The 17129-nt window shown below is 39.9% G+C and overlaps 1 protein-coding gene and 1 long non-coding RNA gene across 5 annotated transcripts in view; one reads left to right on the forward strand and one right to left on the reverse strand.

Moving 5' to 3' along the window:
- LOC138924615 (rho GTPase-activating protein 20-like) overlaps positions 1 to 6223 on the reverse strand; it is an 85358-nt gene extending 79135 nt beyond the window's left edge. Inside the window, exon 1 of the mRNA XM_070269697.1 lies at positions 5980 to 6223. The gene's annotated coding sequence lies outside the window, so the exon portion shown is untranslated. The remainder of the gene's footprint in view (positions 1 to 5979) is intronic.
- Positions 6224 to 11388: 5165 nt separating this feature from the next.
- On the forward strand, positions 11389 to 16323 carry LOC138924618 (uncharacterized). Of its 4 annotated transcripts, none has more exons than XR_011439611.1 (4): positions 11389 to 11565; positions 12628 to 12736; positions 13726 to 13946; positions 14969 to 16323. It is a non-coding gene; the product is annotated as an uncharacterized lncRNA (long non-coding RNA). The 4 variants fall into 4 exon arrangements; XR_011439610.1 differs by having other exon boundaries at positions 13730 to 13941; XR_011439612.1 differs by having other exon boundaries at positions 11407 to 11565; positions 13730 to 13946.
- Positions 16324 to 17129: the final 806 nt, after the last annotated feature.

Below are 17129 nucleotides of genomic sequence, written 5' to 3' on the forward strand. Positions count from 1 at the left end.
TCACCCTGATGGTGACACCTGAGAATGCAGGAACATCATAAACATCAAGGCACCAACAACCTTGGAATCACAAGCAGCACAGGGACGGTACTGACAATGTCTCTGCAGTGGCAGTGGATGGTGAAATGTGCAGGCTCTCAAAAACATGCAGAAGCAGCCTAGAATCAAAGTACCCAAAGTCTTACCCAAATAAGAAAGGTGTTTACTGCCACAAATGCACTGGCAGAGGATCAACTCATCAAGCACCATGAAGAACTACAGTAACAAGGCAGAACAAAAAGGAAATGAGAAGTCTCTAGAAATCAAACTGGAAGTCATGGATGACTGCCATCTGACTGACAGGGAACTCAAATAGCTGTCATGAAGACACTCAATGAGCTACAAGAAAACTCAGACAATTCAATGAGCTCAGAAATAAAATTAATGAAGAGAAGGAGTACATCATCAAAGAGACTCAAACTTTCAAGAAACAAACAAACAGAAATTCAGGAGAAGAACACGATAAATGAGATGAAAAATAAAGTAGAAAGCACTGGAAATACAGCAGCCCATATCAAAGAGAGAAGTAGCAAACTCAAAGATAGAGATGTAGAAATGACTCAAGTAGAAGAGGAGAGAGAACTAACATTTTTTAAAAAATAAAGAAATTCTATGAGGAATATATGAGTCAATTAGGAAAAGCAACATAAGTATAACAGGTATCCCAGAAGGAGAAGAGAATGAGAAAGGAGCAGAGAGCTTAGTCAAAGAAACAATAGCTGAGAATTTCCCAATCCTGAGGAAAGAACTGGATATACCAGTACATGAAAGAAATAGAACTCCTAATTATCTCAATGCAAAAAGACCTCTCCAAGGCATGTAACATTAAAACTGTCAAAAGTCAATGATGGGAAAGAATATTGAGGGTGGCCAGAGAGATGAAAATAATTTACAAAGGGAACCCCCATGAAGCTATCAACAAATTCTTCAGCAGAAACTCTACAGGCTAGGAGAGAGCGGAATGATATATTCAAAATATTGAAAGACAAACACTATAAGCCAAAAATACTCTATCCAGCAAAGTTCTCCTTCAGATATAAAGGAGAAACAAAGGCTTTCACAAACAAATCTGAGAGAGTTTATCACCAGTAGACCTCCCTTACAAGAAAAGTTCAAAGGAGCATCGTACCTGAAACTAAAAGGAAAAGGTTGACAAGATTTCAGCTTGGTGATAAAGACACAGACAGAATCAGAAAATTGCAACTCTATATCATACTAAGTAAACAGTTATACCATAAAGGCTAAATGGGAAAAAAACACATCAAAAATAACTATAACCACTTTAATATAACAAACTCACCACACATAAAGGATAATTTGTGACAATAAAAACATAGAACAGGATGAAGAAAAGGATAGTATCTTCATAGGCTAATGGAGATAAAGTGCTATCAGGAGAAAAAGGACCTCTCATCTAGGAGATCTTTTATACAAACCTTATGTTAACCACAAAACTGGAAAATCAGAGCAGAGTCATAAATCATAAATAAAAAGGAAAATGAGAAAAACATCACAAAAACCCAGCAGACTGAAACTGCAGACAGAATTACAAGGAAAAAGAAACAAGGAAACATAGAACAACCAGATAACAATAGATAAAATAGCAGTATTAAACCCTCGCATATCAATAATCACTCTAAATGGAAATAGATTGAATTCATCAATCAAAAGACACAGAGTGGCTGGATAGATTAAAAGACAAGACCCAATAATATGCTGCCTCCAAGAGAGCTAAGTCAGGTCTAAAGACACACAAAGGCTCAGAATGAATGGATGGAAGATAATACTCCAAGCAAATAGCAACTGAAAGACAGTAGGTGTCACCACACTTATATTAGACGAAATAGACTTCAAGCCAAAAAAGATAGCAAGAGACAAAGGTGAGCATTCGATAATGATAAAAGGGACATTCCACCCAGAAGACATGACATATTCATATGTATGCATCAAACATAGGAGCACCAAACGATATAAAGGAACTATTAGCAGAAGTAAAGAGAGAAATTGACAGCAACAGAATAATAGTAGGGAACTTTAACACCCTACTTACAATAATCGGTAGATCATCCAGACAGAAAGTCAACAAGGAAACATTGGCATTAAAGCAAACACTAGACCAGATGGACTTTCCCTCTCTCTATATATAATATTCTACTGTAAAGTACCAGCATAGATATTCTAAACATTCTTCTCAAGTGCACATGGAGCATTCTCAAAGATAGACCATATGTTGGAAAAAAAAATAAGCATCAATAAATTTAAGAAGACTGAAATCATATCAAGCATCTTTTCTGACCACAGTGCTGTGAAATTAGAAATCAACTAGGAGAAGAAAACTAGAAAACTCACAAATACATGGAGACTAAACTACATGCTACTGAACAACTATTGGATCAATGAAGAAATCAAAGGAGAAATCAAAAAAACACCCGGAGACAAATGAAATTGAAAACACAACATACGAAAACTTACAGGATGCAGTAAAAGCAGTATGGAGAAAAAACAGGAAAAATCTCAAATAAATAATCTAACTCTACCTAAAAGAAGTAGGAGAAAAAAGACAAATAAGCCCAAAGTCAGCAGAAGGAAGGGAATAATAAAAATCAGATCAGACATAAATGAAATATAGACTAAAAAAAGAAAAGAAAGGATCCACGAAAATAAGAGCTGCTTCTTCAAAAAGAAAAACAAAATTGACAAACCCTTAGCAAGACTCACAAATAAAAAAAGAATGTTCAAATAAAATGAGAAATGAAAGAAGAGAAATTACAACAGATACTACAGAAATAGAAAAGATTATTTGAAAATACTAAGAAAAGCCATATGCCAATATATTGAATAACCCAGAAGAATAAGATAAATTCTTAGAATCATATAACCTCCTGCAGCTGAATCACGAAGAAATAAAGAGCCTGAATAGATCAGTCACTAGTAAGAAAGCTAAAACAGTAAGACACACCTCCCAGAAAACTAAAGTCCAGGACCAAATGGCTTCTCTGGTGAATTCTACCAAACTTTCAAAGACTTAATATTTATCCTTATGAAATTCTTCCAAAAAGTTGAAGAGGATGGGACACTCCCTAACTCAGTTTATGAGGCCAACATTACCCTAAAACTAAAGCCAGATAAGGACAATGCGAAAAAGGAAAGTTACAGACTGATATTGCTGATGAACACAGACGCAAAAATCCCTAACAAAATATTAGCAAATCAAATACAACAATACATTAAAAGAATCGTACACCATGATGAACTGGGATTTATTCCAGGGATGCAGGGATGGTTCAACATCATCCACAAAACAATCAATGTGAGACACCACACTAACAAAATGAAGAATAAAAAACTCATGAACATCTCAATAGATGCAGAGAAAGCACTTGTCAAGATCCAATATCCAATTATGATAATGACTCTCAATAAAGTAGGAATAGAAGGAAAGTACCTGAATGTAAAAAAGGCCATATACCACAAACCCTCAGCCAACATCACACTCAATGGTGAAAAAGTGAAAGCTATTCCTCTAAAGACAGGAATGAGACAAGGATGTACACTCTCACCATTATATTCCACATAGTATTAGAAGTCCTAGCCAGAGAATTTAGGCAATAAAAAGAAATAAAAAGGATCTGAATTGGAAAGGAAGAAGTTAAACTGTCACTATTTTTGGATGGCATGATTTTCTATGTAGAAAACCCTAAAGAATTAACCAAAAACTACTAGAAATAATTAATGAATACAGTAAAGTTTCAGGGTACAAAATCAACATATGAAAATCAGTTATATTTCTATACACTAACAAGGAACTAGCAGAGAGAGAAATCAAAAATAAAAATCCATTTACAGTCTCAAAAAAGTGAATAAAATACCTACGAATAAATTTAACCAAGGAGGTCAAAGACCCATACACTGAAAAATATGACACTATTGAAAGAAATTGAAGAAAACATAAAGAAATGGAAAGCTATTCCACGTACATGTACTGGAAGAATAAACATAGTTCAAATGTCTTTATTACATAAAGCAATCTGCAGAATCAATGCACTGTGAATGAGAATCTCAACAACATTTTTCATGGAAATACAATGATGAATCCTAAAATTTATACGGAACAACACAAAACTCTGAATAGCCAAAGGAATCCTGAGAGAAAAGAACAAAGCTGGAGGTATCACACTTCCTGAATTCAAAATAGACTACAAAGCTACAGTAATCAAAACAGCTTGGTAGTGGCAGAAAAACAGACACTCAGATCAATGGAACAGAATTGAGAGCCCAGAAATAAACCACGCATCCATGGGCAGCTAATTTTCGACAAAGGAACCAAGAACATACAAGAGAGAAAGGAAAGTCTTCAAAAAATGGTGCTGTGAAAATTGGACAGTCACATGGAAAAGAATGAAAGTAGACCATTATCTTACAACATACACAAAAATTAACTCAAAATGGATTAAAGACTTGAATGTAAGATCTGAAATCATAAAAGTCCTAGAAGAAAACACAAGCAATATACTCTTAAATGTCAGCTTTAGTATCTTTTTGAATATCATGCACCCTTAGGCAAGAGTAACAAAAGGAAAAATAAACACATGGGACTACATCAAACTAAAAAGCTTCTGCATAGCAAAGGAAACCATCAACAAAATGCAAAGACAAACTAACTTAGGAGAAGATGTTTGCATTAATATTTGGATTAGTATCCAAAATACATAAAGAATTCATACAACTCAACATCAACAGTAAAACCCAATTAAATAATGGGCAGAAGATCTGAACAGACATTTTTCCAAAGAAGATATACAGATGAACAACAGGCACTTGAAAAGATGTTCATCACTAACGATTAGGGAAATGCAAATCAAAGCTACAGTGAGATACCCCCTCACACCCAATCAGAATGGCTATTCAAACAGACAAGAAATAGCAAGTGTGTTTTAGGATGTGGAGAAAGGAGAACCTCATATACTGCTGGTGGCATGTTAACTGTTGTAGCCACTTTGGAAAACAGGATGGAGATGCCTCAAAAACTAATACTTGAACTACCATATGAAAGAAAGAAAGATGGAATCCTTTCTCCCCCAATCCTAACTCCCTATGGCTTTTCATCCCAGATAGCCAATTTCTTTGCAAACTTATTAAGACTTAAAAGAAATTACACTGTTTAAATCTCCACGATAAACTTCCTGGGAGGCATAATGGATCTAGAAAGATCTCTGCCCCAAATGATCGCAGGAAAGCGGGAAGGAGCATTTTGAGGACAAGCTGGCACAAAAAGCACGGCTCTCCACTCCTAATCATCTGTTTTCATTATGGTAAAATATGTATAACCCAAAATTTACCGTTCCGACCGTCTTTAAGTTTGCACGCAGCGGCATTAAGTCCATCCGCAATGCTGTGCAGCCATGACCACTACCCTTTTCCAGAACATTCCCCATCTCATACAAACCCTGTTCCCATTGAACATGAACGCCCAGCCCCCTCTCTCAGGCCCTGGGACCCTCGGGTCCGCTCTCTGACCGTTGATCCGCCTGCTCCAGCTTCTCACGTCAGTGACATCCGCCCTTCAGTTCCACCCTCTCAACCACCACATCTATGGTTTGTAGTTTTCTCTCAAAACTGCCCCAAATGACACCGACAGGAAATGCAACAGCAAAACAGTGATTTTCCGTGATCGCTATCACATCAATCGACGATAAAGCCGTTGACAAACTACTTTCTGCAGTTTTTGAAATTTCAATATTACCCAAAAGACCTAAATGACGAGGCTGTTTAGAGTTGAAATCCTGCACAATTCGCCCAATTTTACCCTCGTGCTTCCCAAAGCCTCAAGTTAAATGAGCCAAACCCACTGACTCCGGGCTCAGGAGCCACTCGGACGCCCTGAGCCCCGCCCTGTGCCCCCTCGGCCGGACCTGGAGCCCTCGGTCCCTGAGGACAAACCTGCACATCCTCCTCAGGGGGCACGCGGGGCGGCCACACCTTCCAGTCAGTCAGCGCGTTCAGGACGAGGAGCGCGAGCGGAGTCTGGTCCCTGCTCAGCGCCCGTGACTGTCACCTGCCACACACGACCGGGGTCGGCGCCCTCACCGGGGTCCAGGCTCTGAGGGGCCGCTGCCGCCAACGTCCCCGCTGCCAAGTCCGCTGACGCCCAACTGCCGCCGCCGCCGCCGGCTCTGAAGGCCCTGGGGGAGGGGCTGGCCGCTGCGGCCCCGCCTCCAAGCGCCCACCACGCCCCCATGACACGCCCACCGCGGACTTCCGGCTGGCGGGGGAATCCGCTTCTCACCTCAGGGCCAGTTCCTTTAGCGCCCCCTGTGGTCGCGGTGAGTAATGCAGGAGGGCTGTGCAGGGCTGCGTGATGGACATCCAAAATGCCGCCAACCACGCCTACCGTGTGCTCTTGATCTGCGTCTATCCTTCTGCCAAAACCATTCAGCTCTGAACGCTCTAACTTTGACTTGTACAAGCTTGTGGCCTTATTTCTCCCACTTTATTCTCTTATTTAAGTGTTTTAGCTATGCGTGCTCCTTAGCTTTTCCATACACATTTTGGCATAATTTTTTCTGTATCTACAAAATGTCTTGTTGAGATTTTGATGGGAATTATATTAAATACATATATCAATTTAAAAGAAAATTGACTTCTTTACAATACTAAATTTTGCGACTCACGAATGTACTGCATCTCTCCATTTATTTAGATCGACTTTTTTTGATTAATTTCATCTGCATTTGAAAGTTCTCAGAATCCAAGATCTGTACAAGACTTCTACAGATTTTTTGTGTATTTCTTAGAATTACACTTAAGTTTTTCATCTTTGAAGAATAGTAACTGATTATATACTTTAAATTTCTGCCAATGCTGTCATTGCTAGTATACTGAAATACAAATGATTTTTGTATACTAATTTTGTGGCCTCCAAATTTGGTGAAGCCACTTATTACTGATAGATATTTTCATTTGTAGATTCCGTGGAAATTTCTATGGAAACAGTCATGTCCTTTGCAAAAAAGGCATGGTTGCATTTCTTCTTTTTCTATATGTATGCCTTTTCTTTCCTTGTCTCATTGCACTCACTGGAACTTCCAGTATGATATTAAATAAGAGTAGTGAGGATGGGCCTCCTTGCCTTGTTCTCAGTGATAGCAGGAAAGTGTTAAATATTTCCTTCTTAGGGATACTGATAGCTGTAGGTTTTTGTGGATCAATTTTATCAGGGTGAGGCTGTTCTTTATGCCTAACATACTGAGATTTTTTTTAATCATGTGTTAAATTTTGTCAAATTGTTTTATATATTGATTGATATAATCATGTGATTTTTCTTCTTTAATCTTTTCATATGGTTAATTACGTTGATTGATTTTTCATATTGAGCTAGGCATGCATCCCTGCATTAATACACCGTTGGACATGCTATATAATTCATTTTATATATTGCAAAATATAATTTGATAATATATTAGGGAATTTTATGTCTATAATTGTGAGGGATATCGGTCTATATATTTTTGTGCATTTTAAATTAATGTGTCTTCTATGTTGTTGGATTTAGTGTCTGTGAATGTTGCTTGGATCTTATCAGTTCATCACATTGAGTTCTCTTATATTCTTGCTGACTTTCTGTTGAGTTTTTTATCAGATGTTAAGAAGGCTTTATTGAAGTCATAAGGTGTATTTGTGGATCTACTTCTCCTTTCACTGATATCAGTTTTGCTTCACATATTTTGCATCTCCTTGCTGAGACTTTCAATTATTCCATTTATTTCAAGTTTATTCATATGTGTTAATTTATTTTGCTAATAGTTGCTTTTAATCATTGTCAGATAGGTAATTCTAACATTTTTGTCATGTCTGTGTTGGCATCTATTGTTTGTCTTTCTTCACTGTGTGATGTTTTCCTGATTCTTAGTATGAAGAATTATTTTCAATTGAAAGCTGAACATTTTGGGGATTGTATTATGAGACTTTGGGTAGTATTTAAACTTTTTGTCTTAGCTGGCTTTCTGTTACATCACTCCAGCAGGGGAGAAGAGGTGAGCAACACTTCATTCCTTCCAGGTGTGGGGAAATGTTCAGACTCACCATTGCAGGTGGAGATCTTTTCCCTGCTGGGAGGGGGTAGGAGTGCAGACTTCCCACCAAGCCTCCACAGATACTCCCTGGATGGGAGAGGTAGGAGTGTCTCCTTATTGATGCAAATATGCCTACACTGACTCCAGGAGGGCAGGCCAGCTCATTACCACATGGTAGTGATAAAGGTCCCCACTCTGCTCTTGGCCTGCTCTGTGTCTACCTCTGTGGGTATGTGGAGGAGCACCCACCCCTTCACTGCTGGGTGGAGAGTGGAAATCCAGCACCCATAAGCTCTCTACTGATGCCACAGGGAGAGGGCTGCGTTACCACCTGACATTCCTCCCATTGAAACCTGGGGTCTAGGTACCTCCCTCTACCCAGAGCTGACTCTAGTGCTCCTTGTCACTGACCAATATCTTGGAAATGACATTGTGTCATGCTTAAAGTTTTGTTTGAAATGACCATGAGACTCTGTCTGGTCACTCAGGTCACTCCCCTGTGGAACCCTCATCTGAATGCCCTAGGACTGCCCTGCTGCAAGGAAGCCCAGGTCACTTGGGGAGGTCTCACGTAGGTCCTCTAGCCAAATTCAGCATCAACTACACACATGGGAGTGAAGTCACCTCCCCTGGATTCCAACCCTTAGTTTTCCAGTCAGGCCCAGCCAGGAGGTCTTCTCTGCTGAGGCCCCAACATCATAGAGTAAAAAGAAGCCATCCCCACTATGTCTTGTCTGAATTCCTATCTTGTGTCCATGAACAAAATTAAGTGGTGTTTTTATGCCAATATTTTGGGGAAATTTAAAAATTTTATCCTTGTTGATTTGTTTTGTACAGTAATAGCAATAAGAATAATGCTCTCATAGAAAACTCAAAATGTACAAAAGTGTGTGTATTAAAATCTGAGTTTCCTCCTTCCTTCCTGACAGCCTTCCAGCTTCTGCCACTAGAAGAAACGGTTAAATTTCCAATTTACTTCTGGATTTATTAATTGAACAATCATTAGCACCGACTCTGTAACAGGCATTTTTCTAAGGACTTCACAACACTGCATTTTATAATGATTTCTTAGAGATGACACCAAATGCGCAGACAACAAAATATATTCGCAAACTGGATTCACGATGTTTTTGTAAAATGTGCATCAAAGACACTATCAACAGATTAAAAGGAAATCCACAAAATGTGAGAAAATATTTGCAAGTCATATACTTAATAAGGGATTATTATCCAGAAAATGTATGGAACCCTTAAAACTCAACAACAAAAAACACAGACAACCCAATTCAAAATTAGGCAAAGGATTTGAATACAAATTTCTCCAGTATAGATATTCAAATCACCACTCTCTTGCATGGATGGTTTAAAGAGCATTAGTGCTCATCAGGGGCGGCTCCTAATCATGCTCTGTCCACTGTTAGTTGGCCGGTCATAGACAACCACAAAGTAAAACAAACACATGGCATAGAAAAGGAAGATTGTGAGGAAAATGTATGATTGATAGTGGTTGTTTTAAAATGTGTGTATTTCAGTATTTTCTAGTCTTCAATAATTGATTATTTTTATAACAAAAGATTAGTGAATACATAAAATTAAATGTTATGTCTGATATTGAATCCAGTTCCGTAATAATAGTTTGTGAATAATCAAGGGCAAATTCCTAATCAGCACGTGATGAATGAAGTGGAAACGTATGTGGATCCTTGGAGACAGTCTTGGAAGACAATTCCGTTGGGCTTCAAAAAAGACAGAAAGGGACAGGACTCTGTCATGGATTCATAGCATGTATTTTAGTATTTACACGTTTGTAGATTGGTTATTTTGTGTTGCTTTAGTATGTCATCACCTAGAGTACCAAGGGCTCTATTCTCATTTCTTTCTTGTACCTCTCCTTGCCCTTTCTTCTTCCAACAAATAGATGGTACAACAGCGGCTCAATCCGTGCCTGTGAACCAACCACATCCATAAACACTGGTCCTTGGTCTATGTCAAGTTCCCTGAGTAATTGATGAGCAGCACCACCATTGAACTTAGTTATTCTGTGTCTTTCTTGCTCCCCAAAAAGATCTTGTGGAGAATGTTCATCAACCCAGGGCAGATGGGAGGTCCCATGCATTACCAAGCTAAGAGAGACTTTCTTTGCCTAAGGTAGAATTGTGATTTTCTTGGTTCCTTTCTTTTTCAATCAATTTCTGATATACACAACTAATCATATGCATTACACACTCCCTAATTTTGACTGCCTAAGAGTGTTTAGTCAAGGGGTTGAGGAGGAGGATCTTACAATTGACACCTGACTCAAGAATGGATGCAAAATTGGTGGGATCAGATTAAAACTGTACATTACTTAGCCTTTTCTACAGTAGAGATTTTTCCTCTTCAGATTAAGAATTTTGTAACTGTCAACCAAAATGGCCCTGACAGGTACATTCTCCAAGACGAACTCCTGCCTTTTCCACAGGTGTTGTCTCCTCTAGCTTTTGTGGGCCTTGACATGACCACACTTTCCTATCTCATTTTTCAGTCACCAAGGGAGCAAAAGATCTGTGCAAACAGTGCACAGAGTAATCTGTTTCTAAGACTGTTTACTTTTTTGTAATTGCAGGTGGCATCAAGAAAAAGACAAAATGGTATATATTGTAGACTCACTCTGATGAAAATGGTATATATTGTAGATTCACTGTCTGATGAAAAAATATAAGAATTGTGGCGCTTACATGCTGGCTTTTGTCTGGAGTGCCGCCCTGGCCCCAGCCACCTGTTGGGAATGATGCTCGCAGTTTTAGTCAAATAAGTTGATTTTCCAAGTAACAAAATTCCACCATGTTTCTACAATCCCTGGAGTATTCTTGTAGTGACAGAGGGATGGAGTGTCTGGGTGATCCTCTGTGACAGTCCTGGAGTGAGGGTCATAGGCTGTGGCTATGGAGGAGTTCCCAAGAGGAGATGGGACTTTCCTCTGCCACTGCAGGGTCTAGAGGAGGGTGAGGAGATTGTAGAGAGTTCATTGTAGAGATTTGTTGAGGAAGGAGCAAGCAGGGAAGGTGCACCCTCAGTGCTGGGGCAGCCACAGCTGATTCTCAGTCAGGCCTTTACACAGGCTGCACAGGGGCAGCTCAGGTTAATAGTCAGCGGGATATTGGGGTCACACACTTAATTCATTAATCCACCAAAGCAGCAGCTCAGACAGCCACTTTCCCAGTTAGTTTACGTTAACTGCTCATCCAGGGTTGGTCAGTTGACTGAAAGCTAGTTCTTGTCAGAACCGTCATGTGACAGTTGCGGTGGAATGTCTGGGCTTCTGAGGCAGAGAGCCAAACAGATACTGGTCACTCAGGGTGGTCCCCTAACCATCAGGAAGGCTCACCAGGAGGCAGGTGACAGTGTAAGCATGCTGGGGAAGGTTGAACACAAGTTTGAACATCCCTTTTCCTTCTGAGGGGCTTTAATCCAGGTAAATTGCTTCATATTTGGATAAGGGATTGAAATGTGGAGGCAAGAGGCCAGATCATGGATTTAGCCCCCACCAACTTTTCTTTTGGTTTGGATACATCATCCAGGGCATCAACTTTTTCCCCAAAGAAACCTGTCATTAAGTTGTTTTCAGGAAGAGAATGATGGAGGATCTTGATTCAGGCATCTGGGGTGTGATCTACTGGTCTCAGGTTTTCCGATTTCTGTACCCAGGGAACCAACTACATTCCTGCCTCAGATCGCTCATTCATCAGTGTTGTGACTCCGGACAGGTCACTTAACCTCTCTAAATTTAATTGCCTTCAACTGCAAGAGGTGTGCTATGTCCCCTGTTCTGCACCCCGCATAGGGTTACAATGGGGATCACAGGAGATGAAAACAGACATTCTCCATGAACTGTGGGCATCCTTCCCATGTAAAGGTTGGAGAATAAGCTTCCATCCTCCCCTGTTCTGTAGCCATCCCCTCTCTGTAGTCAACCACCAGCAACATGTAGCTTATTCTTCAGACATTTAATAACTGAAGTCTTATTGAGCATTTGTGATGAATCAGTACTTGGTCTTAAAGCTTTACTTGTTTGTAATAATGATAGTCCTATAATATAATAGTAATAAATGGGCCCTTCAAGTTTTCATATGACAGCGCAGAGAACTGAGACACAGAGCAGTTATGTAACTTTCCCAGGGTCATGTGACATCTAAGTGGGATTTGAACCCAGGTCATCAGGCACCTGCACCCATGCTCTCTGTCACTGTGCTCTGCTGCTTGTGTTGTCTCATCTAAATCAAAGTATTTTCCCACACAATCCAAGTGTTTTAAGTGAACACTAAACTGCGTTCTTTTCTGGAAGCACAACTTTAATGCAAGTAGTTCTGTTGGGCAGCCTGTGAATAATGGTATCAAAAGTTTGAACTGAGAATAACTTATTATTGACTTTCCTGTGGTCTTCTGCCAGCAGTATGTCAAAAGCTCTCTCTAGTGTGATTGCATATCCCAGGATCTAACCTTATGGATACAAAGAGAAAATTGTGCTTTGTTTAAGGAAAGATACAGCCCAATTCCAGCAGTGGGTAAGAACAGTGGGCATCTTGTCACATGCCAGGGTGCACCACACACAGGACTCCATTGAAGGTGCTGTGGAAATTCAATGTGTAAGTTAATTTAAGGATAATCATCATAATTTTTCCATGTCCCTTTTTCAAGACAATACTATAAAAATGCCAAGCCATGTCTGTCTTCATTTACATAGGAAAAGTTTAACTTACCAAGTCAATCAGTAGTGTTTCAACTACAGGAGTAAAGATGCATTTATTGTCAAAATTTGGCTCACATTTAACAATAAACCATGTGTCAAACTAATATTTATATATCAGCTGCTCACTTAGCATTAGCCAAAATAGATCTCTCATGGAAATACTGCTGCCATATTATTCTTTAATTAGTAGACTTTACTATTTAAAACAGTTCTATATTAATAACAAGAACAAAAATCTAGCAGATAATAAAGTTTTCATATCCTTCCGCCCACCTGCCAGTTCCTACTGTCATTAAAATCTTGCGTTAATGTGGAGCATGGAACAGTTAATGAACCAATATTTACACATTGCTGTTAACTCAATTCCTTAGTTTACATTAGGGTTTATTCTTTTGCTGTACATTTCTACATTCTACATTCAAATACATCCTGTCTTATGTCACCATTACACTGTCATGGAGGCTGATTTAACTATCCTAACAACACCCTGTGCTTCACCTATCTTCCATAATTGATTAGGACAAAGTATTAGCCAATAGTTGCAATGGAATGTTTTACCTAGAATTGAATCCAGTCACCTAAGAAAATATTGCATGTAATCAAATGAAAAATCATATAGAAAAGATGATAATTGCAGTGGTAAATATATGTACCTTTGGAGAGTGAAATTGTTTTGGGAGGTGACAAGAAGATAGCACCAGCTCCGCAGGATTTCACAATAGGTGAGAGGAGTAATGGAAATGTGTAACTGAATCATTGCATGTAGTTTAGGATCATTTGTGACTATTTCACATTGTGTTAGGCTGCTTTTTTTCTACAAAGCTAAATACTTTTTTTCTCATTTATTTTCTGCTGTTTTCATTTCTCTCTCCTTCTTCCACTAAGCAAGACTGGCCAATCTCAGTTCAGTCTATGCTTTTTAAAGAATCACATCCGTACACTCCAGCCACTTCTCTAAATAAAGCAAAGCTCCAAGAGTATTTCATGAGCAACACCACCGCTGAAGGACTGTTACTCTGAGTCCCCCTAGCACCCCAAGACAACAAGTTGGAGGAGCTTCCTACTGGCGGGGCAGACAAACAGGCTCCATGAAGTGCCAAAGTAAGGTTGTGTCTCATAGAAATATTGTCTTCTTGAATTTTTAAAACTTAGTTTCAAATTTGAAAATATGACAATATACATTAATTATGCTAGAATACATATCTTGGGAGAATAGAAGGGTAGAAGGTTATAAACTGAATATTTACATTCCCCCAAAAATCCATATGCCAAAGCCCTAAACTCGCATGTAAATGTATTAAGAGGTGAGTCTTTTGGAGGGAACCTTGGATGAGGTTATGAAGGTGGAGCCCTCATGGTGAGTTAGTATCCTCATAAGAAGAGCAAGAGAATAGACCTTCCCTTCTCCTTACCATGTGAGAAAACAGATGCAAGGGGGTGGTGTACAGGCCATGAAGAGGCCCTCACCACACACCGAGTGCACAGGCACCTTGTTCTTTCCCATCCTCCTCTCCAGAACTATGAAGAATAAATGTCTGTTATTTAAGCCACCCTGTCCATGGTGTTTTGTTACAGCAGTCTGAACTGACTAACACAAACTCTTACACACAGATGCAGGATTCAAGGGGGCATTTAAAAATGGCTGCATCACTGAACCATCCCTTATTGCCTCGTGGTTAACGTTCCCTGCCCACCTCTTCAGCAGCCTGGGTTCACTTCCTGGTCACGGAACCACACCACCTGTCTGCCAGTTGCCATGCTTTGAGGGCGGTTCACATAGAAGAACTGGAATGACTTGCAACTATGATATACAACTATGAACTGGGGCTTTGGGGAGGAAGGAAAAGAAATGGCAGAATCAAGTTATAAACTGTGTGGAAGGGGGACTTATCCTTAGTAGCAATTTCTCTTTGGATTAAGAATTTTGTAATTGTAGACCAAAATGGACTTGAGAATTACAGCCCATAGGAAAAGGTAGTATTTTTCCATATGTCCTGTATGCTTCTGGTGCCCATGGCTTGACTACTGCTTTCTCTCTGGTATTCTATACTCACTAAGAAGACACAAGATCTGATAAAACCTACACAGTATGATCTGACCCTCAGTGTTTTCTTTTCTGTGATTGTAGATGACTTCAATGACACGTGAAAATGGTCTGCATTCTGGAACACTTACATGCTGAGGAAAAAATCCAAATGAACAGAAAGGTGGGGCTTTCTTGCTGGCCTTAGTCTGGAGAGCCTCCATGATTCCAGCTTCCTGCTGGGAATGAGGATGGGGAGTGTGATGTAAGAACTGTTTTCCCAGGTAAAGAACTCTGGCAACATTCTGCAGTCCCTGGAAAAGCTGTGTTCCCTTCAGGGGTGTGGATTTGTGTGCAGGGGGCCTTAGGGGTGCCTGTGTGTGAGTCTGTGGGATGTTGTTGTGAATGTGTCGGGAGTGCATATGACAGAGAATGTCAGTTCTCCATAGATACGTCCTAGTTACACAGCACAATTGTAAGTGCCACCATCCTCAAAGAAAACCCCATAGCCACTCTATGCTTTACATACATTGACTTGCTCATCACTCACCACAGCCATATCTGTGGGTGTGTTTGCTGTTCCCACTCCTCAGAAAATGAGGTGCAGTGATGAGTGACCCAAGCTCTTGAGCTCCTGTGTGAAAGAGTCTAAGTGTGTATGCAGGGCTGTGGCCCCAGTGTTGAGGCTCTGAACTACTTTATAGCCTTCATTACTCCACAATTGGATCATTAGTCCCAGTGCAAGGGTGTCCCAGCATCCATCCATGTTCCTGAATCACCTGGGCATACAGAGGTCTCAATCACTGTCCTTCATTATAAGGTAGCCTCTGTGGTCACATCACACAGATCATATATTGGTGCACATTACCACAAATGTTGGCATAGTAATTAGCAGAAAAAGCATGGAGAAAGCCCACATGCTTCTGGTCAGCCACAGATTCTGAGAGATCCAGACACCGTGTAGAACAACCTCACCAACTTTTGATGGTGTGGGGTCATTCCTCAGCATCTAGGCCAGAATAGATAAGAATATAGGTGATATTTCAATGGTATTTGATAAGATTATAAAAATATGGCTAAGAAGTGTTCAAATTCTGTGAGCTATCACCCCTGGGAAGATTGTCACATAAGAATAACAGTACTACTTGGTTATTACCCTGGTGCCCGTCACTCATTGTAACTCTCTTGTATAGCTCGGTCAGAGAGCATCACTGCTCACCCCAGCCCTCCTCTCTGTAATGAACTTGCCCACTCCTGGCTGGCTAGTGTGAACCTGGCCGGCTGCTGACCAATGTACACACACATATAGTTAGAGAAGCAAGACTGGAAGTGAAAATATCACGTGCGTAATAATGTTTAGTTGAAATGGTAGGACATCCGTATTTTCCAAATTTCTAAAATTGATTATCTTTATGGCAAATATTTAGTGAATAAATAAAAGAAAAATTTTCCTGGAATTAGATCAGTCTCCCAGTGTAAGGTTGCTTTTCATCAATTGGAAAATCTCATACAACCGAGGGGAAATGCAGCATACATGGCTCCATGGAGGCTGAGATGGTTTGAAGGAAGTCAAGAAGCCAGTGGCAGTTAGCTGGATTTAAACATGGGAAAGAAGAGTGATGGGAATTCGTTTAATCATAGCGTGTATTTAATTCCATTTGTAAGTGGAACACTGCACGTTGGTTTAAGCTGTCTTTAGCTCCAAAGCTGAGGATTCTGTGTCTCATTCTTCTCCTTTTCCTCTTCTCTTCTATGCTTCTTCTGCCAAAGAGGATGACCTAGCAGCAGCTTATTCTATGCTTGTTAATCAACCACATCCATACACTCTAGTTCTGTATCCATATCAAGCAGGGGTCCCTGAGTAATTCCTGAGCAACACCACCAATGACTGACAGTTAATCTGTGTCCTCCTCACTCCCCATGAGGGCCTTTTGGAGGAGGTTTCTCATGAGAGAGTGGAGACCCCATGTAATGCCAAGATAAGGCTGCCCATCTTTGTCTGAAAGAGATATGGTGGTTTGTTAGTTTATTTCTCTTTCAATTGAACTCTTGTATGAATATCTGACAATGTACATGATAGAAGATACACACAGTTTCGTTGTTGGGGGTGAGTTGTCAACTGTGACTCTTTTATCAACTGATGCCTGATTCAAGAGGACATTCACAAATAAGAGCATCAGCTGACAAACAGTGTGGTAGGGACTTGTCCTCAGCACAAATTCTCTTCCTGGGATTAAGAAATTTGCAATTGAAAACCAATAAATGG

Source organism: Equus caballus, chromosome 6, assembly GCF_041296265.1.
Source record: "Equus caballus isolate H_3958 breed thoroughbred chromosome 6, TB-T2T, whole genome shotgun sequence".
Classification (NCBI taxonomy): Eukaryota; Metazoa; Chordata; class Mammalia; order Perissodactyla; family Equidae; genus Equus; species Equus caballus.